Source organism: Lactuca serriola, chromosome 4, assembly GCF_051521515.1.
Source record: "Lactuca serriola cultivar US96UC23 chromosome 4, Lser_US96UC23_V15, whole genome shotgun sequence".
NCBI lineage: Eukaryota > Viridiplantae > Streptophyta > Magnoliopsida > Asterales > Asteraceae > Lactuca > Lactuca serriola.
This window is the reverse complement of record NC_136411.1, coordinates 148,893,445-148,907,512: the sequence shown is the minus strand read 5'-3', so window position 1 is coordinate 148,907,512 and position 14,068 is coordinate 148,893,445. Positions and strand designations below refer to the sequence as shown.

Genomic DNA, 14,068 nt, shown 5'->3' with positions numbered 1-14,068 from the left:
ATGGGCTCACTCCACGGTTTCTCCTGATAATCCCAAGTGAATACTCCCACCCGAATCCACTTGCTTTCTTATCACCCCAAACCTCATCATCATGCATCACCATAGTGAGTTCACCAACTCATGCTCCGCAACTCAACATAGATAGGTGCTAACACCCACCCAGCTTATACACCACTACTCCTAATGTAAGTTCTTTCAGGCAAGCACTAGTCTCAACACAGATACACCCTTAGACAGTCTCATCCCGACGACAATTAACTGATGGGTTCCCACGGGAACAAAATCACTCGGTACTCTACTCGCCATCTCACAACTTGAGTCCTATCATGACCAAAATTTAGGACATCATACATGGGTACCTCGGTACACCATCACATCATCTCACGTGGACTTGCCTTTACCACTGATATTTCACTAACACAACTCGAAACCTCAAAATACTCCTATCTCCCAAATTGAAACACGGAGGAATCGTCAACGAATGAATACACGTTGACGAAAATCCGAAGCTCCACCCTTTACTGTTCATCGCCCAAAGGAACTACTCATACCGACTCTAAAATTGGTCGACAAACCAAATGTTGCCCTCTTCTGGAGCATAGGTTACAATTTATACCTATACCTGTAAATATCAGCTATTTTACCCTGAACTCAGCGACCCATCTGCCTCGAACTCAACATTTGCAAACCCGAAAATTTCTATCCATAATAAATCCTCTGACCAACAGCAACCTGCCGTGGATTCATTCATCCTCCCTTAAGCAAGTACTCATACATCATCCCGCCTCGCACCTTGCTGCATCCACCAATTTCCCAGGTTTCATGTGTCTGCACCGCGGTCCTCCATAACCAGCTCTCTAACCGTACTTGAACGAATTGCTGATCTTCTCAATTAAATACCTAGTTCTCCCCCACTCAGGGTTAGAACCATCACCAGTCGGCATACCAACAATTTACTCCATGGACTGTTTCAGCAGGTACATCACACTTGACTCTTGGAACGTACCACAAAAATATTTAATGATCGTCCCAAAGGAAACCAAGCAACTCCAAATATCCCGTATCTTAGACAAAATCTCAAAATACTCCCAATGCGACTGCTCTAGTCATCTCGAAATCTCAGATCGATATTCCGTCGGACGCCTACACTATTCCGAAAATCCTGACCCTCAGTCCGGAAATAATACCTATCACACATCATGTCTCTGACTCCTCAACTAGTCTCTCAACACGGGAATCATCATCAAAGCACGGAACCTCATTCTCACAACCGATACACAACATAACAACGAGGGCCACCACCCCAATATATTCCTCTTAACCACCTGAAATTGCTGCTAAAAGCATGCCACACTCATAAAGGCACCTTCTTGGGTCTCTTCCATCTCAGTCTCCACTAATGACTCCTTGGTACCAGAAATACCTTACAGCAGACAAACTGCCCACATATTCTCATGAAAAGGTCACCACCAATGCTACCCCACGGGGTTTTCCTCCAAACTCTAAAACTGGAAACTCGATATCTCCTTCGCTTCTCCCAGAAAACAGGAACAACACAACTCTTTCCACAGAAGGTGACGTCTCATTTATCAGTCGATGGCTCGACTCAGACCTCGATCTTCCAATAAGCTTTATCTCTACTCATCCCTGAGCCTTGCAACTCCTGTCACACCCCAAAACCGGAACGGCGGAAACGTTCTGGGGTTGATGACGTCATGTCAAGTATCACAACATATGCAGTATAGTAATCAAAGTACAACAACCATTGCATTAATAGTAATAGTTTTACATTGTTTACATTGTATAGAATCATTAAAGTAATACAAGTAATAATGTAGGTGCAGCTCGGTACTAAACGGTCTTCACCAAAAGCGCCTGAGATGTACCTGTCTATTGCTGACCTAAGAATACAAGTTATTTTGAAAGCGAGTATCAGCATTTTTATAAATGCTGGTGAGTTCATAAGTATTTAGTGTCATTTTTGTAAGTTCAAAATAACTTTATAAAAGTGGTAGTTTAGAGTCTACAGTAGATTAGAGACCTTTCCAGAAAATCCTATATTTTCTTAAATAAAAGCAGTCTTCTACCAAGACTTGACAGAGTTATGTTTGTAAAAGTAATTTTCCCTTAAACACTATCATTATCAAATATGGTGTTTGGTTTTAAAGAAAGTAGGAGAATATCGGGGAAAATAACATATGCCTCAGCAGTGAAGACTGCTGACTAAGGCAAAAGATGTCATAGACTCCAGGAGAGCATTGATGTGTGTAAATTCAACTAGTTTTATCCCTACTTTTTATTAGTAATTTGAGCACACGAAGGCAGTGAACCTGTCTTTAAGTGGTATAGATTGATAAGTAAGGTATCGAACTCAGGGAACGGACAATTAAATTAATAGCTAATTTTAACTAAAACAAATAATAAAAGTAAAGGGTTTTTCTCTAGTTTTGCAAGACTAGAAACTTAAACAAACTAAATTAACTAATTAACTAAAGCAACAACGATTCACCAAAATTGATAAAGATGTTTCTATTTAGGTTCAACCAATTCACTCCTATGGTTATTTAAGTTAAGGTGGATTAATTGCTATTGGTTACCAATGATAATAATTAGGTTCATGTTCATTACTCCTAACCCTTAGACAATTAACTAATTTAAGCATTGATCAAGTGTTTAAACTAACTAATTCCCTAGATTAATTATTTGGATTAAATAAGATTTGTAATGGTCAATTAAGTTATTAATTCAATTAACCTCTTGTTGATGGTTTCTCAAACAAGCTCACACATTAATCTTCCTATTTTCTTATTAATCTTAGTTTCATAATCATTACTTCTAAGCATATATTTTAGCATTCACATAGACATATGAGGTTAACAATTAAGTGATGTTCATGCAACCTAATTGCCTTCCAATTAACAGGAAACAGTAGTCATTAATACATAAGGTTCTTTAACAAACTTAATTTAATAAATCACCAATAGACAATTAAGCAAAAATCAATAATTAAACCATAGGAGTTCTTTGGTATTCCCCAAACAGAAAAAAAAAAACGAGTTTAGCTCATAGTTGCAGTAGAAACAAGCATAAAAACAAAGTTTATGAAAGCAAACATGTTTAATTCCTAAGTCTAAGTGGTAGAATTAACCTAATTTCTTGAATTCTTCCAACTCTTGAAGCCTAGGGTTCCTTAGCGCCTTCTGAACCTTTTAGTCGCAGCTGATCCTTCAAAAATCGCCAGGAATGCCTTCTCATGGAATAAGGATTCGTCTTTTATAGATAACCCCAAACAGAGGGTACTCGGCGAGTAACAGAATCAACTCGCCGAGTAGGTCAATACTTATCCGTCTTGAATTAGCAGTCGTATTTATCTTCTGGCACATCGTTATGTACTCGCCGAGTAGGGTCGATCCACTCGCCGAGTAGGACTCCTTCTTTCACTCTTTTATCTTCACTTGCTTTCCTTTTCTCCTTTTTGCCTCCAAACATATCTTTTGGACTGAAAACACAATTCACAACATTTTAAGTACCTTTTGTCCACATTATTCTCATAATTAATAAAAAATAACTAAGAATATACGTTAAATAATTAACTAATTATGCACATATCAAAATACCCCACACTTGACTTTTGCTTGCCCCCAAGCAAAACTGAATTTTAAACATATTAAAATCACATTAATAACTCCAATCCAACCCAGCCATTATGCCAAGACCGCAACGCATGCATTTGTGTCTAAAATTCCTAAAAACCCGCATACTTCAAATACTCACAATCCTCATAAACATTCGCCCACTCATCCCGAACTATGCTCATTTTATGCAACCCTCCGAATCCATCCTCAGAAAATCTCTTTACCCTCAAGGTATTTTTAATTGAGCAACCCAAGCATACATATTCTAAAATTACAACTTTTCGATACCATTATGGAATTTTTTTTTTTTGAATTCTTCACTTCTTTGTACATTTCATCTTTGATATCTTTGAATTCACCAACTTGTATTGACTTTCGGTATCTTCAACTTTTCTGGATTTCTTGGAATTTTTGATTTTTTGATTTTCACTTCATTTGCTCCAAAATTCTTACAACTTTTTCTTGTAATAATTTTTTTCATGTATTTCTCAATATATATTTTTTTTCTAAAATACCTACATGCTTAAGCAGGGGCGCTCAATCTCAACCTTTATTGGCTAATGATAAAAACTTTCCTGGATACATTTCAGGTTTAGGCTGCTAAACATATTGCATCCCTCAGGCTGAGCAAGGTCGTGTTTTTGTCTCATGATTTCACTGAAATAAGGAAGCCACAGATGCACTAGAACGTGTATAGGCTCAACTAAATATTTGGGTTCTCATGCAATTATTAACATAATTCTAATATGGAATCCTAATTTTTACCAAAATTTTCTAATTTAAGACCTAAGCATTAAAAATTAGCCTAAATTAAGATTCTAAGTGTTCTAAGATGTGACTAACCCCCTACCCCACCACTGCGAAATAATCACCCTCCTCCATCCTACTGCTCTCACAAAATCAATTTAGAAGAAGGAGCAAGGCCGGTGGTGCAACATCAAAGACGATTAAACCCAAATATGCAAGAAGTCGTCAAGAAGGAGGTGGTCAAGCTTTTGGATGCAGGAATCATCTACTCCATCTCCGATAGTCCATGGGTGAGTCCGGTCCAAGTGGTGCCCAAGAAAGGAGGAATGACGGTCATTACCAACGAAAAGAACGAGCTAATTCCAACGCGAACGGTAACCGGTTGGCGAGTGTGCATTGATTATCGAAAGCTAAACAATGCCAATAATCACCCTCCTCCGTTCAACACTGCACTTTATAGGAGGGCTCGGATAGTGGAAAATTTTGGTGATTCTTTTACTATTCCGAATGAGGACGAGCCGGCGGTCCCCGAGGAGCCGGGAAGGCGGGTGAGGCCGAGAAACGACCGGGTTCGAGAAGACCCACCGGTGATTCCGGTGGAGGATAACGAGGGGTGGAATCAAGTGGAGTATCGACGATACTTGGATGATATAGGGCGAGGGGTTAATTACACCAATCAATCCTTTGACTATCTTTTCCAACAAATGCATATTGCCCCGCGACCGGGACCCGGCTATCCTTACATCATGAATTGGGACGAAAGGATGCAAAGAAGGGGTGGAGAAGGAGGTAGTGGAGCTGGAGGAGCAGGGATGGACGAGGAAGAATGAAGATTTTATTTGTTTCTGTTGTGTTTGATTATTATGTTTGTTTTAAGACAATTATGGACATGTTACACTTGGCTATGTGGTTTGAATATTAGTGTTACTTTTAGTTTTCTTTTCAGGTATTGAAGCTAGGAAGCATGCTATTTAGGAATGGTCAAGAGAGGAATGAGAGTCTTTATGAGTGCTTGTGGAGTCTTGTTCCTAGGATCGAGTCCGTACGAATCGAGAGTTTATTAAAGTGTTGCTGTTTAGGAAGTTTACTGGAGAGTGCATTTATATCAACACTAGAGTAAAGAGCGACAGCGGTTAAAAATGGTGAAATGTTGAATAATAGTAATTTTTACAGGTTTTAATTTACTGAGTTTAAACCGGCTACTCGCCGAGTATAATGGATCTACTCGCCGAGTAGATACGCGTGTTATGGACATTTGGCTGTAAGCGAACATTTACTCGCCGAGTATAATCGATATACTCGCCGAGCATATGTCTCAGGTTGAAAAAATTTTGTAAATTTGCCAATTTTACTATATTAATTACTTTGTTTAGCCTTTCCACCCCACACTTCCAGTAGAGCTTGTCCTTAAGCACTTAGAGAAGTAGAATAAATGAAGAAGAATGAACAAAACAATATGAAAAATAAAGAAAAGGAAAGAAAATGCAAACGTGAAACTCGGGTTGCCTCCCGAGAAGCGCTTCTTTTGATGGAGTCATTAGCTAGACTCCGCCCCTTCTACGTGTTTGCGATTCCGCACAGCAGCAGCTCCTCCAATCCTTCATTTCGGGGGACTCCTTCTTCATATTTCTTCACTCTATGGCCATTGACTTTAAATGGTGTGCCATCTTTTGAGATCAATTCTATAGCCCCATGAGGAAACACCGTCTTGACCAAAAAGGGACCATCCCACCTTGATTTGAGTTTGCCTGAGAAAAGTTTTAATCGGGAATTGAAGAGTAGTACTTTTTGGCCTTCATGGATGTCTTTGCTTTTGATTCGTTGGTCATGCCATCTCTTGGTTTTTTCTTTATAGAGCCACGAACTAGAATAAGCCTCATTTCGGAGTTCTTCAAGGGCATTCATTTGCATTAGACGGTTGGTCTTCAATTCTTCCATGTCAAAGTTGCACCTCTTTAGCGCCCAATATGCCTTGTGCTCGATTTCAACCGGTAAATGGCATTGTTTTCCATAAACTAACCTATATGGTGTAGTACCAATAGGTGTTTTGAAAGCGGTACGAAATGCCCATAGCGCGTCATCCAATTTATCCGACCATTCCTTGCGGTTGCTTCCCACCGACTTCTCTAAGATACGCTTCAAGGCTCGATTGGTCACTTCCGTTTGTCCACTCGTTTGTGGGTGGTATGATGTGGAGAACTTATGGGTCACCCCATATTTCTTGAGCACCTTGTCCAATTGATCATTGGCAAAGTGTGTGCCACGGTCACTAATTAGGGCCTTGGGAACACCAAACCGGGAGAATAGTTTTTTTAAGAATCGTACCACTACCTGTCCGTCATTTGTAGGTAAAGCCTGTGCCTCCGCCCATTTCGAAACATAATCTACCGCCACTAGGATGTACTTGTTTCCTTTGGAGGTGGGAAAAGGTCCCATGAAGTCAATGCCCCACACGTCGAACACCTCACATACTTGAATGCCATGTTGTGGCATCTCATTTCGAGATGAAATGTTTCCCACCCTTTGACAAGCATCACATTCTTTGACATATTGGGCTGCATCTTTGAAGATTGTAGGCCAATATAATCCAATGTCAAAGATCTTCCTTGCGGTATAGTGTGCTCCATGATGTCCTCCCGTGGGCCCGCTATGGCAATGTTCTAGTATTCGTCGACTCTCCTTTCCGAACACACATCTTCGTATAATTCCATCCGCACAGCTTCGAAAGAGGTATGGATCGTCCCAAAAGTAATATTTGATCTCCGCAAAGAATTTCTTCTTTTGCTGACTACTATAATCCTTCGGGATGTAATTGGTAGCTAAATAGTTAGCTATGTCTGCGAACCATGGCTCCTCTCTCACGGACACCATAATGTATTCATCCAGAAAGTCGTTTCCATCCTTATCTTCTTGCAATGTCGGATTCTTGAGCCTAGATAAATGATCGGCCGCTACGTTCTCCATTCCTTTCTTGTCTCATATCTCTATATCGAATTCTTGAAGAAGCAGCACCCATCGTATTAGTCTTGGTTTGGCATCCTGTTTGGAAAACAAACACTTGATAGCCGAGTGGTCAGTAAAAACAGTGGTTTTAGATAAAACTAAGTAAGGGCGAAACTTGTCAAAAGCGTAAACCACGGCTAACAGTTCTTTTTCAGTAGTAGTATAATTTTCTTGGGCGGGATTTAAGGTCTTGCTTGCATAATAGATGGGTTGAAAGTGCTTATCAACCCTTTGTCCAAGGACCGCTCCTAGTGCATAGTCACTAGCATCACACATGATCTCGAAGGGTAAGTTCCAATTTGGTGCTATAATGATCGGGGCATTAGTTAATTTTTCCTTTAGAAAGTCAAATGCCTCTAAACACTCTTTAGTAAAATTAAAGGGTGCATCTTTTAGTAATAATTGTGTTAGAGGTTTCGTGATTTTGGAAAAATCTTTTATAAAACGCCGGTAAAAACCTGCGTGTCCCAAAAAACTTCTAATGCCCTTCACATTAGTTGGTGGGGGTAATTTTGCAATGGTGTCTATCTTTGCCCGATCCACCTCTATTCCCTTTTTAGAGACTTTATGTCCCAAAACTATACCCTCCTTGACCATGAAGTGACACTTTTCCCAATTTAGGACCAAGTCGGTTTTCTCACATCTAGCAAGCATTGAGTCAAGATTTGTTAGGCAATTATTGAAAGAAGATCCGAATACAGAAAAGTCATCCATAAAGACCTCCATGAATTTTTCCACCATATCATGGAATATGGCGGTCATGCACCTTTGAAATGTCGCAGGTGCATTGCATAGTCCAAATGGCATGCGTCTATAGGCGAAAGTTCCACTGGGGCATGTAAAGGTGGTCTTTTCTTGGTCCATTGGGTCTATGGGTATTTAAAAGTACCTTGAAAACCCATCTAAAAAGCAATAGTAGCTATGGCCCGATAGTCTCTCTAACATTTGATCTATGAAAGGAAGGGGGAAATGGTCTTTGCGAGTGGCATTGTTTAGCTTTCGATAATCAATGCACACTCGCCAACCGGTTACCGTTCGCGTTGGAATTAGCTCATTCTTTTCGTTGGTAATGACCGTCATTCCTCCTTTCTTGGGAACCACTTGGACCGGACTCACCCATGGACTATCGGAGATGGAGTAGATGATTCCTGCATCCAAAAGCTTGACCACCTCCTTCTTGACGACGTCTTGCATATTTGGGTTTAATCGTCTTTGATGTTGCACCACCGGCCTTGCTCCTTCTTCTAAATTGATTTTGTGAGAGCAGTAGGATGGACTTATTCCTTTGATGTCGGAGATGCTCCATGCAATGGCTCTTTTCCTTTTCTTCAACACGCGTACAAGCTCCTCTTTTTCTGTTTTGGATAGGTCCGAGGCTATGATCACAGGTTTCTGATTTCCTTCTTCCAGAAAGGCATACTCCAGATGATCAGGTAGTGTTTTGAGCTCCAATTTGTTTTGCATAGTGACGGACTCGCCGAGTGCAGGTTTGGTACTCGGCGAGTTGGTGGCTGTATTCACGACTTCTGGCTTTTCTTCGGATGTACTCGGCGAGTAGATCGGGTCTACTCGGCGAGTAGTTCTTTCAGTTTGCTGCTTTATTTCTTCATACTCCGCTTCTTCCAACAGTCTTTCAATCTCTAGTAAGTCCTTTTCTGGATCAAATTCTTCATCCAAAGCTGTATATTTGCCGGAATCTTTAGGTATGTCTTCTTCCAATATTTCGTCAAGCATGTCGATTGAGAAAGCCGTGTCATCACTACTCCTTGAGTACTTCATGGCTTGGTCTACCCCGAATGTCACTGAATCGTCCCCAACTCGCAATGTGAGCTTAGAATCTCTCATGTCTACGATAGCGCTAGCGGTGTTGAGGAAGGGCCTTCCAAGGATGATTGGCACTTGCGGGTCCGCCTCCATGTCGAGAATGATGAAATCAGCCGGGAAGACAAATTTGTCTACTTTTACTAGCAAATCTTCACAAATGCCTCTTGGAAAAGTAACCGTCTTGTTTGCCAAATGAATTGCCATTCGAATTGGCCTTGGCTCCGGGAGGTCCAGCTTTTTAAAGAACGAGTATGGCATAAGGTTCACACTTGCTCCAGAATCAGCTAAGGCATGAATTGCAGCTAAGTGGCCAAATTGGCAGGGAAAAGTTAAGCTCCCCGGATCACCCTTCTTCTTTGGTAATTTGTTTAGCATTGCAGCGGAGCAATTCTCATTAAGCACTATCTTCTGCACTTCCTCCATCTTTCTTCTGTTAGTGAGGAGTTCCTTAAGGAACTTTGCATACTTCGGCATTTGCATGACGGCTTCAATGAAAGGAATGTTGATTAGAAGAGTTTTAATATGATCTAGAAACTTCTGATATTCCTCTTCCTGCTTCTCTTTCTTGGCTCGGGCTGGGTATGGCATTAGAGGCTGGTATGGTTTCAAGGGCGGCTGTTCATTTGTTTTAGCAGGGGTACTCGCCGAGTCCATCGGTCCTACTCGGCGAGTAGGACTCTCAGATTGTGCATGTTGGTTTTCTGTTCCTTCCTTCTGTGAGTCCTTGGTTGCTTCAGTTCGAATGGGGGCCAGGGGAGTAATGATCTTCCCACTTCTTGTGGTAACAATATTTACTTGTGCGCCTCGTGGGTTGTTCTCGGTTTTGCTAGGAAGCTCACCCGGTGACCTTTGGTTTAGTTGTTGAGCAAGTTGCCCAAGCTGCGTTTCTATGTTGTGGATGGATGCTTGCTGGTTCCTGAGCATTGTTCTTGTTTCTTGGATAGCAGCATCATGGTCACTATGTCTTTTCTCGGAAGCGGCCACAAATTTAGTTAGCATATCTTCCAAGCTTGGCTTCCTCTCTTGCACCGGCTCCTCCTTTTGGTAAAAGCCTCTTCCTTTTTGTCTGTACTTCTCCTCCTTGGCCTTCTTATACTCTTCGTAAGGCAGCCACTCCTTCTTTTGTTTGCGCCAGTCTTCATCATACCGGTCACCACTCGAATAACATACTTGTGCCTTTTTGTTGCCGTGCTCATCCAAATCGCAATCTCTAGTGAGGTGGGGTCCATTGCAGTTTTCACAACCCACCCTTATGGCATGGATAGTTTGATCCATTTTGTCCATTCTCCTATCCATGGTTTTTAACATGGCCATGACCGCGGATAAATCTTCAGTAGCAGCGTACGCGGCTCCCCTCGTGACATCATTCCTAGGGTTGTGGTATTCTCTAGAGTGTTTAGAGAATTCTTCAATTAATTCTTTAATCACTGGGGGTGGCTTCTTTGTAAGTGGGCCTTGTGAGTCTAGCAACTGCCGGGTTGTGACATTGACTCCATCATAAAAGATGGAAACTTCTTGCTGGCTGTTTAGATCATGGTGTGGGCAATTTCGTAGCAGACTTTTGTACCTCTCCCATGCTTCATATAAAGATTCTCCAGCTTGCTGTTCAAAGTTTGCAATGGCCTTCTTGAGTTTGGCTATTTTGGATGGTGGGCAAAAGTGATCTATAAATTCTTCCTTCATTTTGGCCCAAGTAGTGACTGACCCGGGGGGAAGTGATTTGAGCCAGTCTTTAGCAGCACCCTTGAAGGTTACCGGAAGCATCCGAAGTAGTTGAGTTTCGCGGGTTACATTTGGAATGTTGAAATAATCAGCAACATCATTTACTTCATCCAAATGTTTGTAGGCATCTTCATGATCTTTCCCATAGAAAGGTATTTCCTTAAGCGCAGCTAGGATATGACCTTTTAGCTCGAAGGTAGCAGTTGCGGGAATTGCGGGTTGCACAAGTCCCGGGCCATGGTCGTCGCGCATCCTCTTCTTCCATTCCCCCATGGGAATTTCATCAATGTTAGCCATAGTGAATGCTAACTCTTCCTCCGATTCGGTTTCTTGTTCGTACGTTGCCTCCTCTTCTTCCTCGGTCTCGTATCCAATATCTTCTTGAATTGGCTCCTCAATTGTCAAGGAAGCGCTAGAAGCTCCTGATTTATTGCTCTTCTTTTTCCCAAAAACAGTCTTCAAGTTGGACAATGGTGATTTCTTTGGTGTGCTTGAACTCTCCACGTCCTTCCCTTTGTTTTTTTTCAATTCGGATTCGGGATCTTCAAACGGGGGTATCAGTGGTGTGTTTGCTCCTCTGGTCATGAGAGTCCTGAAATTAATCAAATAAAAAAAAACGTAAAAAGAACAAAAAGATTGTAAAAAAAAAAAAAAAAAAAATTTGCTGATTAAACTGCTACTCGCCGAGTAGGTGCGAGTGCACTCGGCGAGTATCAGTGATATTTCAAAAAAAAATTTAAGTTTTAACCTAACTAAAACAGATACTAAAACCTAATTACTAGTTACAAAATTGCAATAAATGAACTTTATGCAAGAAAACTCACACAAAGGATCGAAAAAATTAGGAATTAGCTTAATTATTTAGAACCGTTCCCCGGCAACGGCGCCAAAAACTTGATGTGTGTAAATTCAACTAGTTTTATCCCTACTTTTTATTAGTAATTTGAGCACACGAAGGCAGTGAACCTGTCTTTAAGTGGTATAGATTGATAAGTAAGGTATCGAACTCAGGGAACGGACAATTAAACTAATAGCTAATTTTAACTAAAACAAATAATAAAAGTAAAGGGTTTTTCTCTAGTTTTGCAAGACTAGAAACTTAAACAAACTAAATTAACTAATTAACTAAAGCAACAACTATTCACCAAAATTGATAAAGATGTTTCTATTTAGGTTCAACCAATTCACTCCTATGGTTATTTAAGTTAAGGTGGATTAATTGCTATTGGTTACCAATGATAATAATTAGGTTCATGTTCATTACTCCTAACCCTTAGACAATTAACTAATTTAAGCATTGATCAAGTGTTTAAACTAATTAATTCCCTAGATTAATTATTTGGATTAAATAAGATTTGTAATGGTCAATTAAGTTATTAATTCAATTAACCTCTTGTTGATGGTTTCTCAAACAAGCTCACACATTAATCTTCCTATTTTCTTATTAATCTTAGTTTCATAATCATTACTTCTAAGCATATATTTTAGCATTCACATAGACATATGAGGTTAACAATTAAGTGATGTTCATGCAACCTAATTGCCTTCCAATTAACAGGAAACAGTAGTCATTAATACATAAGGTTCTTTAACAAACTTAATTTAATAAATCACCAATAGACAATTAAGCAAAAATCAATAATTAAACCATAGGAGTTCTTTGGTATTCCCCAAACAGAAACAAAAAACGAGTTTAGCTCATAGTTGCAGTAGAAACAAGCATAAAAACAAAGTTTATGAAAGCAAACATGTTTAATTCCTAAGTATAAGTGGTAGAATTAACCTAATTGCTTGAATTCTTCCAACTCTTGAAGCCTAGGGTTCCTTAGCGCCTTCTGAACCTTTTAGTCGCAGCTGATCCTTCAAAAATCGCCAGGAATGCCTTCTCATGGAATAAGGATTCGTCTTTTATAGATATCCCCAAACAGAGGGTACTCGGCGAGTAACAGAATCAACTCGCCGAGTAGGTCAATACTTATCCGTCTTGAATTAGCAGTCGTATTTATCTTCTGGCACATCGTTATGTACTCGCCGAGTAGGGTCGATCCACTCACCGAGTAGGACTCCTTCTTTCACTCTTTTATCTTCACTTGCTTTCCTTTTCTCCTTTTTGCCTCCAAACATATCTTTTGGACTGAAAACACAATTCACAACATTTTAAGTACCTTTTGTCCACATTATTCTCATAATTAATAAAAAATAACTAAGAATATACGTTAAATAATTAACTAATTATGCACATATCAAGCATCAAATGAACGACACGCCTGGCTCAGTCTAACAAAAGGAGATACAGACCCCAGACGGCATCGAATGAATGATACATCTAGCAAGGTCTAAAACAGAGAGACACAGACCTTAGACAATATCAAATGAAAGATACAACTAGCAAGGACCAAAATAGATAAGACACAGACCCCAGCCAGTATCAAATGAAAGATACAGCTAGCAAGGTCTAAAACAGAGAGACACAGACCCCAGACAGTATCAAATGAAAGATACAGCTAGCAAGGTCCAAAAACAGTGTAATTCTAGGTGTGTATTTTCAAGGTGTGTATTCCCAGCATACAGTGTTAAGCGCCGTTACCTTAAGGCCATGAATTATAAGGTAACCCCGAGATACTCGTAACCATACTGATAGACACTAGAGAACTCAACGCCCTGCAAGCATCAAAATAAAGATGTGACATTTGTCACCCCTGGGCTTGGTAGGTCGTGGACTGTAGCTAGCAGTCAGGGTGCGGGGGTGTCAATCTCGTATAGATCTATACACACAATGTCCGCTCTCCCTACAAGAGACTCTGGTTACCAACTAGACAACGGAGAAGGCTGTGTCCTGAAGATGTATCCCGAATAGTGGGTTCTGATGTAAGTGTTGGACTAGCAGTAGAGACTCATAACTGAACTGATCAATGTAAACCCGTATGTATATACATGTATACATGATATATAATTAATGATCAAACGACCTTCGGATGGATATCCGATCCCACCAGACCACATCTCAACGAAGAAAAGGAAATATGGCAAACTAGCCTTCCTAAGTCCTTTAATCATTATTTATATAACTATATATGTACAGACATACATTTAACTAAGTGGAAGCATTAACAAGTATAAGTGAAGTAGGAGCGTTA

At 40.3% G+C, this 14,068-nt stretch overlaps 1 non-coding gene across 1 annotated transcript; it reads left to right on the top strand.

Moving 5' to 3' along the window:
* The first annotated feature begins 10,737 nt into the window (after window positions 1-10,737).
* Window positions 10,738-10,844, top strand: LOC145103409 (small nucleolar RNA R71). Its single transcript, XR_013706502.1, has one exon. It is a non-coding gene; the product is annotated as a small nucleolar RNA R71 (small nucleolar RNA).
* The last annotated feature ends 3,224 nt before the right edge of the window (window positions 10,845-14,068 follow it).